At 44.1% G+C, this 21504-nt stretch overlaps 1 protein-coding gene and 1 long non-coding RNA gene across 4 annotated transcripts in view; both read left to right on the forward strand.

Moving 5' to 3' along the window:
- The window catches only part of LOC133273736 (uncharacterized), a 589959-nt gene that overhangs the window by 123129 nt on the left and 445326 nt on the right, over window positions 1–21504 (forward strand). The window lies entirely within an intron of this gene.
- TSPAN18 (tetraspanin 18) overlaps window positions 1–21504 on the forward strand; it is a 130229-nt gene that overhangs the window by 52323 nt on the left and 56402 nt on the right. For all 3 annotated transcript variants that reach the window (XM_061462213.1, XM_061462211.1, XM_061462212.1), the window contains exon 2: window positions 17496–17626. The gene's annotated coding sequence lies outside the window, so the exon portion shown is untranslated. The remainder of the gene's footprint in view (window positions 1–17495; window positions 17627–21504) is intronic.

Raw genomic sequence — 21504 nt, forward strand, 5'->3', positions numbered from 1 at the left:
TTGTTCTGTAGGCAAAGTAGATAAAACACAGTGCTTGGAAATACATTTCTGAGAGCTGAACTTCTTAAGGGAAATGGACTATTTTCTTGCATTTGCTTGCTTGCTACTGGTTCTGCTGGAGTGGGAAGACATATTAAAGTGAGACTAGGTTACTCCTAGAGTTGCAGCGTGAGGAAATGAGACCTTCTTTGACTTCCAAATGCTCAATCAAGAAGCATTTGCCAGCAATGCTAAATGGGATTTATTTGTCAAGTCCTAGCTAGAGGCCAGCAGGGCCCAGAACCAAACAAAGGGAGGAGGTACCACGCTATAAACTTGGATTCAACATATTCATAGTTAATCTTCTTTTACCTACATAATATGAGGGTTATTAACCCGACTGCAAAAGGACCTACTGGGGAGATAAGTGTCACGTGGAGGGGATTGTAGCATTTTGAAAGGAATTTGTGCTGGTGACTGTAACATAATAAATGTATTAGGTGCCTCTCTAGGTCTTCTCTAAGTGGTAAAGCAGCATTGATCACCCGGTGTGATGGGGATTGGGGAGCTTGGTTTTGATGTTTTAATACCAAGTCAGAAATGAGAGCTCAGAGTTGTTAATGAAAGGAGCATATGCATTTATTATTATTATTATTCATTTTTCTGTCTTAGCAAGACCAAGAGGGAGTTGGTGCAGAGGGGTGAGAAACAAATCATTAGCATCCCCACATTTGCACTGCAGATTAATCTGGGGAAATGAGGCTGGTAGGTTTTAGGCTTCTTGCATATTTGCCAATCAAACTTTTTAACTTGGTCCCTCCTTTTACTTTTTTTCTAACCAGAAAGATCTCCAGTTATGGAATTAAAAGGTCACCAAGGCTAAGCAGAAGTCAGAAGCTTAAGTACCCTTAGCAGACATTTTGGCCAGTAATGGATGAAAGTGATTTTCAAGTCATTCTATTTTTTCTCCTTCTACCAAGCCTCTAAAGAGATATGAACGCCTTATGTATTTATTTCTTATATGCCTGCCCCACTTGCCTTGTGCTCACATTGCTGAATCTCATCAGGTTCTCAGTGCAAGAATGATTTCATCTGATAGTTTCCAAGTAAATATCCAGCTCAGGGAGGTGGAGGTGGCAATTCCACTATTATTTTGTGCTGACCTCAATATTCCCATTTTGTTTCTCCTGCTGGTCAGGCCATAACAAGGAAATCTTCTGGCTGTCAGGAGCGGATGGCAGGTCTGAGCAAGGCTTTGTTACACACAGGAAAGGAAAATGATTGCTGTTGCAATATAGCATGGAGCGATGGTTCTGGCTGTGTGAGATGTGTTAGGTGTTTAGAAATGCATCTTTAGTGGAGACACAAACCAGAGACCATGACTGCTTATGAGCACTACAGATCCCCCAACACGTGTTGTAACAGCAAGCGCCTTAGCCAGAGTATCCAAGGTAATTAGTGGGTCTGCCTGCATTCCTCCTGCAGCCTCAATTAATTATGAGGCTCTCTTTAACTTCTGGTCAAAATCGTTGTGTAGTGGTGTTATAGGATGTTAACCAGCTGCCACCTACTGCTTCCATCGATGCTTTATACACACCGTACAAAGGGCTTGAAAGCAAGATCTCCTGCTTGTGAGCACAAGAAAGGATGACACAATCCTGCCTGTACTGGTAGCAAATACAGATGCTCGAACAAGCAAATTCCTTCCTATGCTTCAAGGGGAAAGCTGTTGCTTTTAGTGTTTCATCCTTTCCCAGCTGAAATATGAACACAGGCCGGCAAAGAGACATATAAGCAGATACAATGGAAGAGCTGTACTGAAGCACATCCAGCAGAGGCAGTTCCTTGGGCAATATTGTCAGGGAAAGTGGGTTGTATCTTTTATTAGGCCTATTGATATTGTTGGGGGAGGTAACCTTTTAAACATGCAAATATGGTTTCTTATGTCTAAAATAGAAGCATCAGCCTTTGAAACTAAATAAATACATGTTGAGAACAGTTTCCCTGAGTTTAGCAAAGTTATGTTAATCGCTTAGACCATCTGTTAGAGAAAATGTAGCTGTGAAGCTGGGGTAGGTAAGGGGTATGTTAGTGAGAGGAGAGGAAATCAAGTTGTCTTTTTAGGACAGACTCAATTGACCATGGTAAAATGTTTTGGCAACCACGTTTTAATTGCTTGGTTTTCTTGGTTTTCCAGTTTCTTTTTAAAATGGAGGTTTTTTAAAATTCTTTTTATTCAAGATATATTTTCGGTCAAGCCCCCAAAATATGATGTGTTGGCTTGGTACTCTCATGACAACCTCAGTGTATCAGGAGAGTGTTCCTCTGCCTAAGCTGTGATTGCGCTGAGGTGATATGGGCAAACTGCTTGGCCTCTGGAGCTGGGGGATGTGAGCCAGTTACACTGCATCTTTCTCCTGAAAGGAAGCCAAGAGATAAAGTCAGTCACCCCAAGAAGAACGGCTGGTTCCCAATGGCCTTCAGCTGGCTGAGCTTTTCAGCCTGACAGCATCCCTCCTCCTTAAACACATTGTGAAATGTTGAAAATGTACTTGGATGTCATTGTGACACTGGCATTTCTTCAGGACGAGCTGTCTGGTTGTTTAAATACAGTCCCAAAGGAGGTGCTTGTTGTCCTAGGATTTCCTTTGACTGGTGACCCAAACAGGAGAAGTACCCAGGGAGAGGACATCACAGAGGTATGGCTGAGTGCTGGCAGAAAAGTGATTAATCTTGACCAGACAGCCGTGCCAGAGCCACTTCCAAACTGTCGGACTCCACACTAAACACGTAGTATGTTTGTGACCACTGTCCTGTCCTTTTCAATTACCTTCTGTTTCTCAATTCCAAAGACATTAGTCTTGTTTGAATGCTTCGTTATACCACACTGATGTGCTAATGCAGGTTGTAATCTACCCTCCTTGCAGCATTTACTGCCAGGGAATCTCATGCAGGCCAGAAGGGGTACAATTACAGGGAAAAGCAGTGTTTAGCCAGAAGTAGCCATCTGCTTTGGTTGCCATCCAGCTTTCTGGGAGATATCAATGTACACCTGAGAGCAGGTTCTTCATCCGGTCTTGTACCTGACTTGAAGGAAACAGCAAGAGTGTATTGTAAAATACACAGGAAGTATGTTAAGTCTTATGGTTAACATTTAAAATGTTAACATTTCCCCAAGGGTGTAAGCCATGGAAGGCTGTGGACATGAGATGTTGCACTGCTGAGGTGCACCAAGCAGGAAGCTGTAAACCTTTTAGGAGGGGCGGGTGTTAGAACCCCAAATGAATGAAGATATTGCATAATTTTGTGGTGGACTTGATGGTCGCAGAATCATAGAACAGTTTGGGTTGGAAAGGACCTTAAGATCATCCAGTTCCAACCCCCTACTCATGCTAGATCTGAAAGGTCTTTTCCAGGCTAGTTAATTCTGTGATTCTTTGGGACCCATTGAAGAGTAATAAACCCCTCAGACTGTTTGGAAGGGAAGTTGTTCCCCCCTTCTGCTGCTCTGGCTTCTCTGGTTTAGCAAACTTGGGTCTTTAGTCAATGTGATTAGTGCCTCCTGGACCGTCTACTGCAGTGCTCTAATTTCAGGTCAAAAGGAAGGCAATAAAGGCTTCTGTGTGAAACAAAGGATGTCACTGTTCTCCTTTGTTATGTTGATAGAAGAACTGATAAAGCAAATTAAACTCTAAGTTGATGAGAGGAGTAGAACCATAAAATTGTTCTTAAATGTTGCAAAATCTCTGCAGTTGTCTGCTTCCATTTTATTACTGAGGTCAAGGAAACCTAACGCTTTTACAAGACCTGTGGCTCTGTGAATTCTCTCTTGCAGAATAAGACCCTTCTAAAATAAGTTTCCTGTTACTCCTGGAGTAGATCTAATCACAGTTGAACAGGGCCAGCTTTCTTTGTGTCCCAGAACCTGCTGTTTTCCTCATGACCTGGATGGTATCCCCGTCCTGTAGCTCTTGGAGAGTTCTTAGGGGTTCTTGGAAAATCCAGCTTTGTGTTTGTCTTCTTCCAATAGCAGCAAGTCAGGTGCTTTATAGGATTAAAGAGGGCTGTGCTGCATTGAAATGAAGGTGTCACTGCTCCTCTGTGACTCAAGAGAATTAAGTTATTATCTGTTATGACCATCTGCAAGAATGAGATTGAATAACGACATTAGTGCATGCAAGTGCAGGCTCATTGACGTCAGATTCTGCTCCAACTTGGTATTTAGAAAGAGTCTATTTACCCGTCAAGTTCCATCAGCTTGCCTCCATCACTCACTAATGGCTTATGCCTCAGGGATCAGTAGAATTGTAACTAAAAATATTATCCTAATACACCTGATGAGTTACAGAATATAATACAAGAAAGAAAAGGCCTTTTCAACCCCTGGTATAGTTACTTATGCTTCTTCATGGCGAATCCTACATGTTCTTGTGATAGCCACATGATTATTTATGGCAATCTTAAAATATGATTTTCTATGTAAGTCCTTCGATTGACAAATTGTCTACAAATGGCTTATTGACATCTCAGTTGCATGAGTTATTTGCAATTATTCACAGATTGTTTCTTGGTTTGCTGATTGTTTACAAGCAATTCCTCTTTAGTAGACAGTGACTGGTATTCAAGTGTTTGGCTTCCAGCTGCACAATTCAGTTTGTCTTTTGACATGTAGGTCACATAATAGCATTTCTGCTCCTTGACTAAATGCGTGTAATTCATAGGACCTGGCTTCTTGCACGAATATTTGCAATGAATTACAAAATCCTTATTCTGCAGCCATTCTCTAACATTTGTTTAAAAAGGATAATCTTAGGGTTACAGGAGTATTTGAGGAAATACTAATACACGGTGGACATTACCATAAATGAACAAATTTACTGTAAAGCTTCAGCTATTGCACTCAGCTGCATTTTTACTGCTTTAACTGTGTTTGCCCATCTTCTTTTTATGATATTAAAATATTCATCCAAAAAGTGGTAAATACCCCATTGCTGGCAGTGTTCAGGGCTAGGTTGGACAGAGCTTTGGGCAACATTGTCTAGGGTGAGATTTTGGCAGGCAGTTGGAACTGGATGATCTTGGGGTCCTTTCCAGCCCTACCTATTCTATGATTCCATAATACTTACTTTTTTTCTCCTATCATTCAAGCAATTATATGAAGAAGTTCCACATACATATTGTTAACAGTTATGAGCATTTCATGTGGAAACTGCATATACTGACATCCATCCTCAGTGTTGGTTGCCCCCTGCCCCTTATGTGTGTCCTTCCATCTGATTTTCAAAGCTTTCTTCCTGTTATATGATATTCTTAGAACCCCTCAGTTCTGTTTAAAACCTCAGTACCTATAAGTACCTATAAGTCTCAGTACCTCAGACTAAAAGATCTATAGATACATAAAATCCACCATTCTAACTGGACAAGCCAAAGCCATTAAATGAGGAATATACCCAGATGCTCTCCTAGGCCTCAGTCTTTGTTCTGTGGTCCCACAGATCCTTTTCTCCTTTGTCCTCCCCAACTGCCTGCCCTGCCCCAGGGAGGGAAGATAAAGAGATTGCAGCATGGAGACATCTCAGTCCTAGGATTGCATTGCAAAGCAATGCAGAGAGCCTGTTTGAAATTCTTTTATACATTTCTAAGCTAACAGTGAGAAGTATGCTCTCTTGCTGCCCAGAGATAAGGGAAAACTGCCCTTGAAGAACTCAGGTGTCCGAAATACACGATTTCATTTCTGTTTCTTAGCACATGGGCCATTTTGAAAGCACTTCGATTTTTTCTCTTCTCATGTTCAACCATAACCACAGTGCATTTTGAGCCTGGCCTTTCTGGATTCTGCTTGCTGTATTTCCCTACACCTCTCATTGGTCCCTGGGGCTCTCGAGGGTGTTTATTGCAAATGAATGTTTAACGTCTGCCTTGAAGAGCTACTTGTCTGGCCTGGATTTTCTGGTTGCAGTGCTCTGGAAACAGCTGTATGCAGAGAGGCCCTGTAGAGCGTTATCTGGGCACAGGGAGATGCTCTTGCATCTTACAACTGTTGATTCAGGGCTTTCTGGTCTGACTGGTTGGAAGTTCGTTTGGCAGAGGAGAGCTTGGTGAAGAGATCGTAGAATCATAGAATGGCTTGGGTTGGAAAGGACCTTAAGATCATCCTGTTCCAGCCCCCTGCCATGGGCAGGGATGCCTGACAGTAGTTAACTTGTACAGGAGTCTGCTGGCTGAGTGTGAGCTGTGTGGATGGGATGATTCAAGGAGATACCTTACAGGCCCTGGGTAAGAGCAGGACAGGGTGGCAACAATCCAAAAGAGGCACTGGGGCAGAAAGGCTCATGGTTAGCCAAATGCTTCTTGCTCATGAAGGTCCAAAGGGGAAGGAGACCTCTGGTTCTAGACATCTGTGTTGTAACGTTGTTCTGACCACTTTCACCTGGGATGGTAACTGGTGACTGGAGCTTAGCTGTTCTTCTCATTTGCCTTTCTTCTAAATGCAGCTGGTTTATGTTGCAGATAGCAGATAGGGTGGGCTTTAGCAATGGGCATCTCTGAAGGTCTGGCAAACTCAGCCTGAGGTGTAAGGGGTATGCATGCTACATCTCTAATGGCTGCATCGGGACTGACTCACTTGTGCCTCGGACGAGGTGTCTGATGCTTTGCCTGAACCCATTGGAGCTGTTTGAGAAACCTCTCATAGGCTAAAGCCAATGAGTAACATTTGATTGCACCATCAATGCAAAGGAGCAAGGTTTCACTGCCTCCTAAAGCTTTGTCCTTTCTCCCAGTTCTGGGCTCACTTCCCATGTGCCAGAAGACATTTATCACTGATGGAAATTATTTATTCATGGCCCTAGCTCAAGCTGTCTGCAGACTGCTTGCATCTTGCCAACTGGTAGCCAGACATTAGAGCTGATCTAAGTAATTATGGGGTTTAAGCAGCAGCTTTCACCAGGTGAGTCAAAGGGAACAAAGGTTTCCCATTGGAGGAGCTCTCTTCAGCTTATCACAGCTGGAAGCTGCTTTCTGAGGGCCTTTAAGCACCTAACTCCATCCAAAATGATATTCAGCTGTCCAGAACAGGTAATGCTCTCAGCAGCTACACCATAAGTGTTCCAGGAGCCTTTTTGAGTGCTTGCATGCCCAAGAGTCCAAAACAAACAATGCAGCGGAGACGTTTTGTGCAGTTGATAGTTTATGGTTGTTTTTTTTTCTCATGGTTTCCTGATTACAATCCCTAACTAATTAGGGACTGCACTCCTTAATTAGGGACTGCCAATCATAGAATCATAGAGTGGTTTAGGTTGGAAAGGACTTTAGGATCAACTAGCTCCAACCCCCTGCCATGGGCAGGGGCATCTCACACTAGACCGTGTCATAGAATCATAGAATCATAAAATAGTTAGGGTTGGAAAGGACCTTAACATCATCTAGTTCCAACCCCCCTGCCATGGGCAGGGCCACCTTATGCTAAATCATATCACCCAAGGCTCTGGCCAAACTGGCCTTGAACACTGCCAGAGATGGAGCATTTATCACTTCTTTAGGCAGCCTGTTCCAGTGCCTCACCACCCTCACAGTGAAGAGCTTCTTTCTTATATATAACCTGAACCTCCCCTGTTTAAGTTTGAACCCATTACCCCTTGTCCTGTCACTACATTCCCTAATGAAGAGTCCCTCTTCAGCATCCCTATAGCCCCCTTCAGATACTGGAAGGCTGCTATGAGGTCTCCACGCAGTCTTCTCTTCTCCAGGCTGAACAGTCCCAACTTTCTCAACCTGTCTTCATATGGGCAGTGCTCCAGGCCCCTTATCAACCCTCCAGACTCTTGTGGAATGGTGCAGTTAAAAGTGAAGTGCCGGTAAAATCTCCTGTGGTTGACTGTAAGCAAATAGGCTTATTTTAGTTCACACCCTCTCTTAGTTGAACTCTTAGAAATAACATCGGTCTTTCCTTTTTTCCCTGTCTCTCAATCTCACTGTTTCTAGTCTGGTGCAAAATGCTGAAGTGCTGCTGTGCCATTTATTGACATGCTGAAAAAAACCTTTGAAGCTGAAATTAAGTGTGGGGGAATGTCAGGCAAAAGTTAAGGTCATGTTCATTTTCAAGATGTGTCTCTGCAGACAGCTCTGCTGTAGAAAAGCAGAATGGAGAGTCTTGGTTGGAAGGAATAGCCCCTGCAATGGCAAAGAGGGTTTGTGGTGCCATTTGTCATGAAGAAACCAGAGAGTCAGAAGCCTTTCTATTGCTCAGGCTGATGAAAAGTTTCATTTTGGCTTCCACAGCCTATTACAGGCTCCAGAAGCAACAGTGACAGTTAGATGAGCATGGAAACCCTTTAGGATAATGAGCAATGGAAGTCCCACCATTTATTTCAGTGACATCTGAAAGGTTTGGGAATGGGTCACCGCTGCTGAAAACTTTGGCCTTCCCAGTGGAGCTTCTCCCTCTCCATCTGTTTGGGATCTGGTTGTGCTGCTGTTGCAGACACGGAGTTTTGCCCTCAGCTTTAATGGAATTGTTGTTTCCCTTGGCGGTCCCTCCTCCTCTTGTGTTCATCAGCCTCAGAAGCACTCCTTCACCACCTCCCTGACAGAGTCCTCCAGAAGTGTATTCTCTGACAATATACTGGTTTTACAACAGAAAATGTTCTAGTAACTGTGGAATTTTAATAATTTTAAAGATTTCAATACATTTTAAGAATTGGGAAAGTGAGGAAATGATGTTTCTTTGCTGAGGCACTGTGACAGTGAGCCAAAAGGCTTGCTTTCTATGTCTTTCAGATGGTTGGCATCCCATTTTTCCAGGGAAATCCTTTGGGAACTGGGTTCTGTTGCAGAACTCGCAGAGTATTTTGCTCTGCCTGTGCCCTGTAATAACAATAGTCCTTGAACTAAACTGCCTGATCAATTCCATACTTGCAACTTCCATATGCCACCCTGCTTTTGGTTACTAGTTGTTTAAAGCTGTTGGATGAGAGGGAAGAAGAGAAAACCAGTGGAATGGATTAGGGGAAAAGCAGCTGATGAAGAGTATTTGCGAACAGGAGACATGCCCTAGTAGTGAAAGCTGATATGAGTCCTCAGAAACCCCATTATGAGAAAACACCAGCCAGAAGCAGTCACCTTCAGCCTAGTCAGTCCTTTCTGATGTACAATAATTCTGCTGAATGCCACACAGTACAAAATGACTTGAAGGTGCTTGTACAACTGAGCTAAGGAAAAGATTACCTCATCTCTGTATTTCAACCACGTGCTGGAATTGCTGATACAATTAATGGTAGTCATGTTTCTTTTGGACCATTGAAAAGTTTCGACTGTTTCTACATTGCATTCCAGAAAGAAGTCTGTTAGAATTGTTCTTTCCTGAAGGATTGGTGATCACAGGTTATTTCTCTTTACTTATATATTTATTTGAATATACAGGGAATAAAAGGTAAAAGGAAAAACACAGTTCTTAAAATATGGCAATTTTCTTCTTCTATTTTATGTAAGAAGAAACGAAAGAATGGATGTATCCCTTTTCCTGGTGCTAAATTGAAATTCTTCCTTATCTTCTGCTGCTGTTTGGCTGACTTTCCCTTCTTCATCCCTTCCAGTTATTGGCTTTCTGCAATGAGTAGGTGCCTTTCTGTTGTGCAGACAGAGTAAACCCTTTTGAGGCCTCTAAGATTTATATCTTTACATTCTGATTCTTGGTACTTGAAAATCTTGTACCTATTTCTGTAGGGCTCAGCTCTTCGTTTACTGCAGTTTCCTCCCATAAGCAGTCCTACTGCACAATGACAATAGAATTGCCAACCAGGTCAGTTAAACTGTACTTCCATGTGTGGTAGGTATCTTTGGCTTGCAAGTTCCAATGATTTTTTCTCACTGATAATCCTTAAAGCTGCTCTAGTTTGACAGATTTAGGAGCTGGGTTTGTACTGTACCCTTCTACGGTAGCCTTTATTCAGAGGTTGAGTAGCAAAAATCATACCTTTATGTGGTTTATTTGCATCTATGCACAGCTAGAGCCCCCTCAGATTGTATGAAGAAGGGAGTAAAGAACAGCAGCAGGTTGGATGCTGAATGACAGAAGTTAGGGTGATGTACGTAACATGGGAGCAAGGAGACCTGACCTGCTCAGTGGGGAAAATAAAGAAGGGTATGGAGGGCGAGGGTGGTTTCCTTCACATCTTGGAAGATCATCTTCCTTTTCTGTTGGCACTGGACAGTCAGGTTTCATGCACTGATCGCGAGATTCATTAGTCTGAAGGGCCGAAACCTTTGAGCCATGTGCTAGATATTTGGGATGTGATGAAAATGCCAAGCCACGTGGTATGTAATAGCTTTGTTACTGTGGTCAGGAGGATTTAGGTGGAGTTGCAGGCACTGGAATGGAATTTTGCAAGCTTTTACACTTCATTTCAAGAGGATAATGGAACAGCATTGCATGTCCTTTTCCGTAGTTGGCTGTGGCTTTCTCCTTGGCCTTTGCCATTTGATTATTGGTTTTTGTGTGCCCTTTCCTCTTGAAATACTACTGCTAAGTCCTTTAAAATTATTGTGTCTTTCAAGAAAAACAATCAGGTCTTAAGAGGCATTTTGGAGGGGTGGGGAACCTGGAGTTTGTTTAAAGAAAGAGGATCTGAAGAAGATAAAGCAGAAGATATCAGCTATGCAGAACTAATGATGCATTCCAAAAGAGAATTGAATACAACTCCATAAATGCTCCCTTCTATATTAACTTTTTCACTGAGAAATAAGGCCCATAATCACACACACATGTATTATACATAAAACTCTGTAATGCATGAGAGTATAGCTGGATCTAACACTGCGTGAGGAAGCCCACGGCACTCTCATGGAGCAAGCAAGTAACACTAAATTCCCTAGGTGGGAATCAAAGCCTTTCCAAACCCCATCACCAGCAGATGTTTAAATTGCTAGTAACAGACATACAGTGCGTGCTGCCTTGAATATCTGTTTTCTTTCCACCCTTGGATGCTCCTGTAATTTTGGGAACATCCTACCCAAAGATGTCAATGTGTCTGCTCAGGTGAATCAGAGGAAAGAGATACAAGAGGTAGATGAGAGCCTTAGAGGAGTATGATACAAACCAGCCAGATTGTCAACGCTAATAGAGTGACAGCTTGACTGTGAAAACCCAAGCGCTGTGCCACAGTATCCCTGGGATCAGCCAGCCCTTTATTCAAAGGAAGAAGAGAAAACAGCAACAGCAAGCCTAAGTTGACAGTTTGAGCTGACAGAAAGCATTATTTCTGAGTCAAAAAAGAAAGAACAACTTGAAAAAGAGTTAGACTAACTGTTGTTTATGCACTTAAAGGTATTTCAAACCCAAGAGAAACGAAGAAATTAGTGGTGCTTGTTAAAAGATGATGTAAAATGGTTTGAAATAGGTATTAATAATGCAAATGCTTCTGTTAGGCAGCCTGATTCCTCAGAGTAGGTAATTTAATCCCATCGCTGAGGAAGTGCCATGGGTTTCTTTTTCCAATTGGTTTACGACACAGAGGGCATCTGGATTAATGAGAGGCAGAGATGGTGGGGAAATACTCCATTATCCTTGGCCTTTTGTAAGGCTGGGTAATTAGTGAAACCATTGCAAGAAATATCATTAATTTCAATGTAATTGGACAATAATTGTCTTACCTGGCAGGGATAGCATCTGTGTTGACTGATAACATGCAGGTAGTGCGAAACATCTACTTCAGAAGTACATGCACTAACGTGGTTCTGAGTCGGTCAGCTGAAGGACCCATGGTTAGGTATATTAATAACCTATACAGAACAACACATTCCAACATTTGCTCTTCATTTAAAGGGGGGAAATCGGCCTCTTTGGGCCAGTTTTTTGGGTGCCAGCTGAGAATCCCTCGTGCTCATTTACATCAGAAACCCTGAAAATTATGAGCACACCATTAGGCTGCAGACTATGCTTTTAAGGATGAACTTTACAAGCTGTAAAAGGAACAACTTTCAGGGGAACAGCAGAACAAGAAAGGAAGAAACAGTGATCTACATAATAAAGGAACAGGACTGAGAGTGAAGATGTTCTCTTCCCACATCTGTCACTGGCTTCCTGTCTGATCTTTACAACCAGCATCTCTCTGGATTTCAACTTCCCATCTGTAACAAGGAAAATATTAGTATTTCCTTTTATTTCTGCTTTTTTTGCCTCTTTAGGCAGCAAGCTCTTTGGCCAGGGGACCCTTCCATGCTGCACACAGTAAAAAACTGGGTTCTGTGGGGCCTCATGGGACTCCTGTGGTACGTACAGTAACAGAGAGGCAGGAAGATGTCTGAAGGTGCAGTTTTGGAAAGGTGGCCAGTAGTTTACTTCTTTTTTCCTTCTTTCCCCTTGTTTTTTTTGAGGGGGGAGGCAAATTTCTTTGCCTTAGTAACCAAGGAAGTTAATGCATTTCTTATACATAACTCGGTGCAGTTCAGTGTGATGCTCTGTGGCTCCTTCACAGTAGCGATCCCCTGTTGGAGTGGTTGGCATGAATGCATCTCTGCTTGCCCTGCTTGTCATTGACTCCAAACCAGGATGTTTTTCCATTGCAGGGAATGGGAAATTATCTACATTATTTTGTTAGAATTTGATAGTGCTTGTGGGTGTTAAAGATTAAGAAGCCAGCAGTGCTGGTAGGGAAATCAGTATGGTAAAAGAGGTGGATTTGGTCAGTGCTTGATCATGTCATTTGATGTGCGCCTATACAAGTGCTGGCTGTTCACATTCCCCAATATATAGTGATTTAAATCTCTCTCTCACACAATTGTGCTCTTATATATCTGAACACAGGTTTTGGAGGTGCGTCAGATCAACCTGAGGCATTGGATGCTGTGACGTACTATCTCCCTGGGCATCATTTTTGTGGGGAAAGAAGTTAATCGCGAGAGAGGTTTGTGCCTTTCACAGTCAGGCATCGTGGCAATGCTGTTTTCAGCAGGGCAAACTGTAGTTTGCCCAGAGTCTATTCTGTAGCTGGAGCTGCATCTGCTGCTCCTGGGAAAGCCAAGCCTCGCATCTGATCTGGAATGCCAATGAGCCCATATAAAGCTGTTAATGTCTGTGTGAGGTGGTTTTTTTTTCCAGTCCTCATTACCAACCTGATAGAAAGATAATTCCTCAGCTGCTGTTCCAACCTGTGGGATTTTACCCACTTAATTAATCTTCTTTCTTGTTAAAGAAGATCTCTTTTTAATACACAAGAAGCTGTGCTTGACTGGCTTGTGAGGGACTCTTCTCATGTCTCTATCAAAGGCACAGAGGCCCCAGGAGCTGGAGGGGGAGCCCTGGGGGCAGCATGCTTGTGGAGGCTGAACTTGGAAGCGCTGCCTTGTGTGCTGTAAGGGCAAGCTCCGGGAGGGGAGCCAAGTCTACACAGCAGAGGGGACCCTGCTTCCCCTTTTTGCCACCATTCAGCAGTAGAATGGAAGCTTGGGACATGACCAAAGGGTAACAAACTGCATGCTGAGAGTTAAAAATGCCAGCCTCCACCACCCTCCCCAACCTTTCAGCGTGTCAGCGAGCTGTCTGTGTAAATAAATACATGCATCAAACAATAAGCAGATGCCTTTTTAACATGCGCTGTTTTCGGGCTGAGATATTCCTTTCTGGTGCAGCTCATCTCGGCATCTGTCAAGCTAATGCCAACTCCACAGCTCACTTTCAGTTGTGTTTAATGCACAAAGATTTGTGTTATGGGAAGTGGAAAACGTAATGAGGAATTGGCTCGTTTTACATCTGTTTTGGTGTTGCTTGTGATGTATAAAATGTAAAATGGGAATGCTTTGTGTTCCTCCTGATTTCCGTGTCTCTGAATAGTGCAAACTCGTGTTCCTTATGCTTGATTAAGTGCCTTTAGACAAACATGTGTATGATTGTAGAAGTATAGAAGGCAACAAAAAGAAGGAATTTGTAAGCTATAAAACCATTGGGGCCCCAAAGCAAACAAACTTTGAAGAAGTGGGAGGAAGCTGTGATGAGGGCTGCATTTAAAATGTTATAATAATAATAATAATAATAATAAAGCTTAATTCCAGCAGTGTCTTTTGTACCCCTTAAGTCAAACCAACCTCAGGAGCAACAGGACGTAAAGCCCCAAGGGTATATCACACTGCAGTGTTGAGGAAGGGGCACCCATGAGCTGCGAGGTTGGGTCAGATCTTGTCTAAGCCAAGCTCTTGTGTTTGATAGCATCCAGCAGTGATCAGAGAGACTGTAAGAGCAGGGCAACTAACCAGGAGAAATTCCTTGTTAAGCTTCTGTTTGGTTTTGTTTTCATATTAAGAATGTATTGAGCCCAGATGACCCATAGTCCCCTGGCTCTATTGATAATGCACCTATGGGGCTAAAGGAGTATTGGATCCTGTGATGCTGCTGTCCCTCAATCACTCTGCATAAGCATGGGTTTTAATGTCTTTATTCACATTTCACACATGCTCCTGCTTTTGCTCTAGTGGGGTACAAAGGAATCGTGGTTAAAACCCATAATCAGACTGTTTATGGAGGCAACAAGTCCTGAAGACAGCTCTCTGTCAGACTTAGATTCTAAGAAAGAGAATAATTCCGCTGCTTGAGACATTCTCAATTGGATTAGATACAAACTAAGTGAGGGGAAGGGAGAGTCATGATCCTCCACGGGAGGGGAGGTTTTAGGTGACCTGAGATGTCTTCTGTTGTTTAATGTTCTTTGAATAGAGCTGATTGAAATCTCTCATATGAGCAAGTACGCACAGAAGGCTAAATACAGTGTTAGTGACCTTAAATATGTCAGAGCTCTCTGCTTCTGTTGACAATGGTGCATCAGCTGGAAGAGTAATAGGGAATGAATGGGGTTTGCCTGTATGGGCATCATAGTTCTTCCATAATGGAAAGGGAAAATTGGTATTAAAGATGCCATTGATCAAATTTTTGATGACTGTCAATGACACTTTCCATCTTCTGGTTTCAGAGCACTTTACAAACCTGAATAAATTAGTCTTGTTTTTCCTCATTGTTTCCAGAGGCTAGGAGTTCCTATCCAATACCACATGTCTAAAACAAGCAGGACCATGTTCGATAAGATGGATTTCTATTAGGCAGCACTTTGTCCTGCGCAGCAGTACATGGATGTATACATTTTCTACATGCAAGCACTTGCTCCTCTTGAATACGTCCCCTTCTTCTTTAACAAGAATGCATGTATTTGAAATGCCAGACTGAGCAGAGCAAGGAAGAGGCTTTAAACAAAGACCCACAGAAGGATGAAGCTCAGCTGAAAGCATGTGAGCCCTCTAGAGACAGGGGCAAGGAGAACATCTGTCTGAGTGCCTGTTTGGTGGGGCCCTGTTCTGCTCACTACACCATGTTCCTCCTCTGGTGCATATAAGGCTGCAGAGCTCTTTTCAGCAGGGGGTCTGTGGCTGGATGTGTTGTGCTGTGCTCCTGTGTCCCACGGAGCCTCTCCCTTGTCACAGAATCATAGAATGGTTTGGGTTAAAGGGACCTCAAAGAGCAGTTCCAACCCCTGCCACCCGCAGGGACACCTTCCACTAGAGCAGCTTGCTCCAAGCCCCTGTGTCCAACCTGGCCTTGAACACTGCCACGGATGGGGCAGCCACAGCTTCTCTGGGCACCCTGTGCCAGTGCCTCAGCACCCTCACAGGGAAGAGCTTCTGTCTAAGAGCTCATCTCAGTCTCCCCTCTGGCAGGTTAAAGCCATTCCCCTTGGCCTGCCCTACAGGCCCTTGTCCAAAGCCCCTCTCCAGGTTTCCTGCAGCCCCTTTAGGCACTGGAGCTGCTCTAAGGTCTCCCCTTCAGGAGCCTTCTCTTGTCCAGGCTGCCCCAGCCCAGCTCTCTCAGCCTGGCTCCAGAGCAGAGCTGCTCCAGCCCTTGCAGCATCTCTGTGACCTCCTCTGGACTCACTCCAACCGCTCCATGTCCTTCTTGTGCTGTTGCCCCAGAGCTGGATGCAGGACTGCAGGTTGGGGTCTCATGTGAGAGTAATAGCGGGGGAGAATTCCCTCCCATGACCTGCTGCTTGTCCTGGGGCAGTGTGATATAGTACCTTGCAGAGAGGATCAGAGGGCTGCTGACAGAGGGCTGATACCCACATGCATGGCAGGAATTTCCTTTCATGTGGTCTGGTGTGACATTAGCACTTCCCAGATGGATTATCGTTAGTTGCTTTTTCATCTAGTGGATGGACAAAGGAATGTTCGTCCAGCTCAGTATGGCTTTATCCTCCAGCGAGCATGACAGAGAATGGGAGCTGGGCATGTCCAGCTGCAGCCCTGTCTCAGTGTCTTTCAGGGCTGATGGAAGGAGATGCTGTGAAAGGACCTTCTTTCCTAGCTTTTCTTTTTGACCCTAAAGGAGTTTCTAAGTGTTGTCTTGTGTGTAGGGGCACTGATGCTCCCTCACCCTGTATGTGGACACATGGCATTGGCTTTGGGTTGCTAGAGAGGCTGGGCAGAGCGAAGGGGCTTGGTTCCAAAAGAAAGCAAAGCAGCGAGGTAGACTGGGGAGGAGAGAAGTAATACCCTGACATGGATTTGCATGGCGCCAGCCTCATATCTGAATTGGAGCTGTCAGGGAGAACGAGATCCAGGCTCGGTGCTGTTTTCCAGAGAGAAGCCGTTATGGGGTGATTGCTCTAAGTGCTGGCTCCACCTCTGTGCCCTGGCTCTGCCTGACTTCTGCAAGGAGAAAACAGACAAGATCTGGCATGATCCCTCCTGTGTTCCCACTGGCCATTCCTGCCTCTCTGTAGGCTCCTACTTACCTTCTTTTGCTTGCTTAATGCTTTTGCCACCTGAGCATCTCCCACTGAACTCTTCTCCTCCTGGCTTTGTTGGCATCTTCATCCCACCCTTGCCTGCCTCTCAGCTCCATCACTTTGCCCTCTTTTTCATCCTCAGTCTTTTCTGGCTCCCGCCATTCAGGGTACAGTTGTACTCTAACGTCTATCCAGCAAGTGAACATGTGTGTGCTTATTTGTTTCATATAATATGGGAGTTTGTGTGTGTGTGTGTGTGTGTGTGTGTTAAACATTCAACTACCTTTGCTTTTTCACACATGCACTACTCCATCCTCTGTTCTGGCACTTGCCTTCAGGGGGCTTGCTGCATCTCTTCCTGTTGGTCCTGTCCTGTCAGAATCCCAGATTGGTTTGGATTGGAAGGGACCTTAAAGCTCATCCAGTTCCAACCCCTGCCATGGGCAGGGACACCTTCCACTAGAGCAGCTTGCTCCAAGCCCCTGTGTCCAACCTGGCCTTGAACACTGCCAGGGATAGGGCAGCCACAGCTTCTCTGGACACCCTGTGCATTATTCCTTATATCTAACCTGAACTTCCCCTGCTTAAGTTTGAACCCACAACCCTTTGTTCTATCACTACAGTCCCTGATGAAGAGTCCTTTTCTGCCATCTTTACCTAAGCAAGAAATTTGTAAAGCAAGGTCACAGTCTTCTACTCAAGCCCAGTATGGAGCCATGTGTCTCATGTATTTCTCATGGCTATTTCTGACAGGTTGACCAGGCTGGATCACGGCACTAAGGACCTGGAGCAAGGATCCTGCCTGATGCATGTGTATTACGACCTGACTTCTTGAGGAGAACAAGTGTTTCTCTGAAGTTCTGCCCCTTCAAAGCAGCACGCAGGTAAGGCAGATGGTGCTCCTAATGCTCAGGGCAGGCTGCAATGGACTGAGCAGAGGAATTTCTTCCATCCATTTGGCTCAAGAGGGGCTTTGTCACCTCTGCCTGCTATATCTGTTAGGGTGAAACTGCATTGTATTTACAGCACAGGGAATATATTTCAGCAAAAATGTACAGATTGCTCATATGGTTGAGATAAATATAGGCTGAAAGTGCTGGAGGAATATGCTGAAAAAAGCAAAATGTTGCATATGATCTATTAATAAAACAATATTTGGACCTCTTGTTCTAAAGCAATTTTATATTGAAAATCACCTAAATTTAAACAGAGAGCTTTTTAAGGGATAAAGGAACATATGTTGAGGGGAAGGGGTTAAGTGAGAAATTAATCTGATCATTTAGTTTTCAACTAGGCGAGATGTTTCAGGTCACCCAAAACTGAAAAGGGCCCCAAGCAAACAAACAGTTCTAATCACTATGACTGGTGGAAACCAGACCTAGAGAAGACAAAACCCTTTAGTCCAAACCCTTAATCCCCTACTAGTATGTAACATCATTCCCAGCAGCGTCTACCAGTCCTGTTCTAAATGATGGGATTTTCCCTTGTCCCCTTGGGATACTGTTGCACAGTCTAACAGAATTAACCTGCTTACTTCTCTTTCAACCCCTGACCACTGCCGATGCAATTAGTAGTAGGCGATGGGAGGATTCTGTTTCCTATGCTGTATTTATGAAAGCTGAGGGCTTTATTGTGTTAAACCAGTTGCAAGCTTGTGTGCATGAGTGTGGCTTATCTGTCAGTGCTTATTACAGCCCCATAAACGTCTCTGAACTAGAGAGTTCACAGACTTTTCTACAGTCATAATGGAGGATCTGATAAGGCACAGCCTAATGTATTTGAATGCCTGTGAGAAAGATGGTATGATTGGAAACTGAAGTGAAATGCTGGTTGTGCTGGAGACTCTCAGAGGCAATTTACTTCTCAGTTTCTGGTGCATTCTCTGCCTCATTTTTGGTTCATCTCTCGGACAATTTGGTAGGAGCTGTATGAAATAGCTGTTTGCTGCCTGTGATGCTGAGGTGTCTGCTGGTGTTTACTCTCAAATAAGGTCAGATAAATTGGAGTTGAAAAACCATAACCGGTCTTATTAGTCTGTCTCCACTTAACACAAAGTGGAGCTTCCTTCTTCACCCATTTTGCCCCTCAAATTCAGAAAAGCTTTAGTAATAAGAACTGTTACTGGGTTTCTAAAGCACATGGATGGAGTTTTGGCCTGTTTAGACCTGGAGCAGCAGCTGATCTGTAGGAACTCTTCGTGTGGACACTTGGATTTATCCTCTTCCAAAGTGAATTAAAACCATACCCTGATACAGAAAGCAACTGCAGTATAATTGCAGTTGGACGTTTGAACTAGGTTGCAATGCAAAGCAGAGCCAGGGCTGCTGAAAACCTGTGTAGGTGCCAGGCTTCCACATGGGCTGTGTCCACAGGCACGAAAGGAGGATCCAGTCCTGTTCTTCCTCCCTCCCAGTAAATCCATGGCTCTAACTTTTCCTGTGCATTCCCTCAAATAGAAACCTTAAATATAAACTTAGCCACTGTCTTTCATTTTCAAGATAAATGAATCAAGCCTATTTAAATCCTGTGTTTGTAGGACCAGAAGTTCCTACACGCTGAAGATAGAGTTGCAAATGTGATGTGTGTGAATGGTTGATGTGTTCAGTGAGTCCAGTGCTAATTTGCCCATTGTTTTTAATCAGTTGGAATCCTTTTCCAGCCTGGAGCTTGGCTGCTTCATGTGCTTTTGTAGCAGGCTTTAAAGGATGGGGAGGTGGCGACTGAAGCAAGGTGTAATGATCCGTAGCGCTTTAGATCATCTGCAGCTTATGTTTCCTGTCCCTGCATGCCAATCAAGCTTTACTGCAGCAAAAGTGTCAGCAAACCCAAGGCAGACATGCACTGTTCCTCTTCTACTCTTCCCTTCTCCTTCTCCCTGCAAGTTTATCTTGCTGCTCGCTTCTTAAAAGCTCTGCATTAGCTATGGGGGGGGGGAGGCTGTGAAGTAAAAGGCATGCTTTAAATACAGATGCTGGCGATAGTCCTTTCAAAAGCTGCCTTTCTCAAGCTGGGAGCCATTGACCCCTTTCAGTGCAGTCACAAAGAAATCCAAGAGGAAATGGAGGGTGAGGGCCAGCAGGGAATATATATCTCTATAATTTTTTCCCCCCTCAAGTCATCTTCTTACTGCCCCCCCCTGCCAAGCTGGCTATTGTTTGAGCCTCCACATGGGATACCAGTTCCCATATAAGGAAAATGGCATCATGCTACATTCTTTCTAAAAATTGATTTTTTACAGTTGCCTTTTTTCCCCTTTTTTTTCCTTTTTTCCCCTCTTTTTTTTTTTTCTTGCCAGAAGTTGTTCTGCTTTTGTGGAAGCTCTGGGCAAAAGTAAAGTGTATGTATACATTGGTCTGTGTAAAAGATTTTGCTTCGGCTCCACTATCACAGCGTAGGTGATTAGGCAAAGCAGGGAGAGCAAATGAGGCTCAGCTACCATGACTGGAACATTTTTATGCGTCTTGAACTCATTAATAATCCTCCTTGCCTTTTGTTTTTTCCTTGCTTAAGAGGATTCTCAGCCATAGAGGCACAGAGTGCCCCTCTGTGTCCCTTTTCATCCGCAATCTACTGTCTATTCAGTGTATGTTCCAGTGCTGATGCAAGCACGCCTGGACTCTGACATGGGGATCCTGCCTTTTGCTCTCAGGGTGTTCCCCACCAAATTTCAAACGCCTATTTCAATGTTAAGAGGTGAAAACCTTTTTCCACCAGAATTTTATGGTTTTTGATCAAGATCTGGGACAAAACCAGTGCTGCTGAACTGGGGCTTCTGTTTCTCCCCACTGCCCGTAAACGTGGTTTATGAAATGGCACTAAATTGCACTGTGCTAGGTAAGGACATGGGGCTGCAGAGACCTGAACTTCCTGCTCCCAGCCTGTGCTTGGTCCATTCCTGCTATGTGCTGAGTGGCATGCTCCAGTTTGGGCCACCAGCTTCCTCTGCTCTGCTCAATGACCACAACTAGGGATGACCACAGTCCAATGATGCCCAAAGGCAGTTGAAACATTTGAGCCCATAGGAGCAATGGTTATGTGTGGCGGTGTTTTAAAGGCTGAGGTGCTCCTACAGGCAGCAGGGATGGGTCAGAACATGCACCAGCAAAGGAGAAGGGCTGAAAACACCCCTGAGGTTTGGTTTTTGTTTCCTGGTGCAACTGTCCCTTGCGATGAACAGAAGCTGCCTGTTTTGTGGAAGTAAGCGTGGACTCCAAACAAATCCACTGGGCACACTGTGCAAAGGAACATGAGCATAATAAATAATGCTGAATTCCCTGACACCAGAAAGCAGAGGCAGAGTCTAGAGTAGGAAAAGCATAGGTCTGGGAGCTGGGAACGCAGGAGCAAGTGAGAGCTTGTGCATGTAAGTGTAAGAGTTGGGCGCTCTTCCTCTTGTTTCCTTTCGTATCGTACAATTATAGAATGATTTGGGTTGGAAGGGACCTTAAAGCTCATCCAGTTCCAACCCCTGCCATGGGCAGGGACACCTTCCACTAGACCAGGTTGCTCAAAGCCCCATCCAGCCTGTCTTTGGTTCAGTAACTGTGATACAGTCCTTAGTGCTGCTCCCTATGTTTGCCATCACTTCTGACTCCTTATGAGGCCCTGTTGATTCTCCCTGTAAAAATCTGCTCAGTAACTGATAATGTTACTGACTTCTTAAGAACAAAAGCAGGCAAACCCCAAGAACCTCTTAGAAATAGCAGCAACAAATTTTGGAGTTCATTTACTACCATCATGTCGTAACACCCAATCTGTGTTA

The sequence above is a fragment of the Pezoporus flaviventris genome, unplaced genomic scaffold (assembly GCF_033815535.1).
Source record: "Pezoporus flaviventris isolate CSIRO_AGI_PZ_B2104156 unplaced genomic scaffold, CSIRO_AGI_Pfla_v1 ptg000035l, whole genome shotgun sequence".
NCBI lineage: Eukaryota > Metazoa > Chordata > Aves > Psittaciformes > Psittacidae > Pezoporus > Pezoporus flaviventris.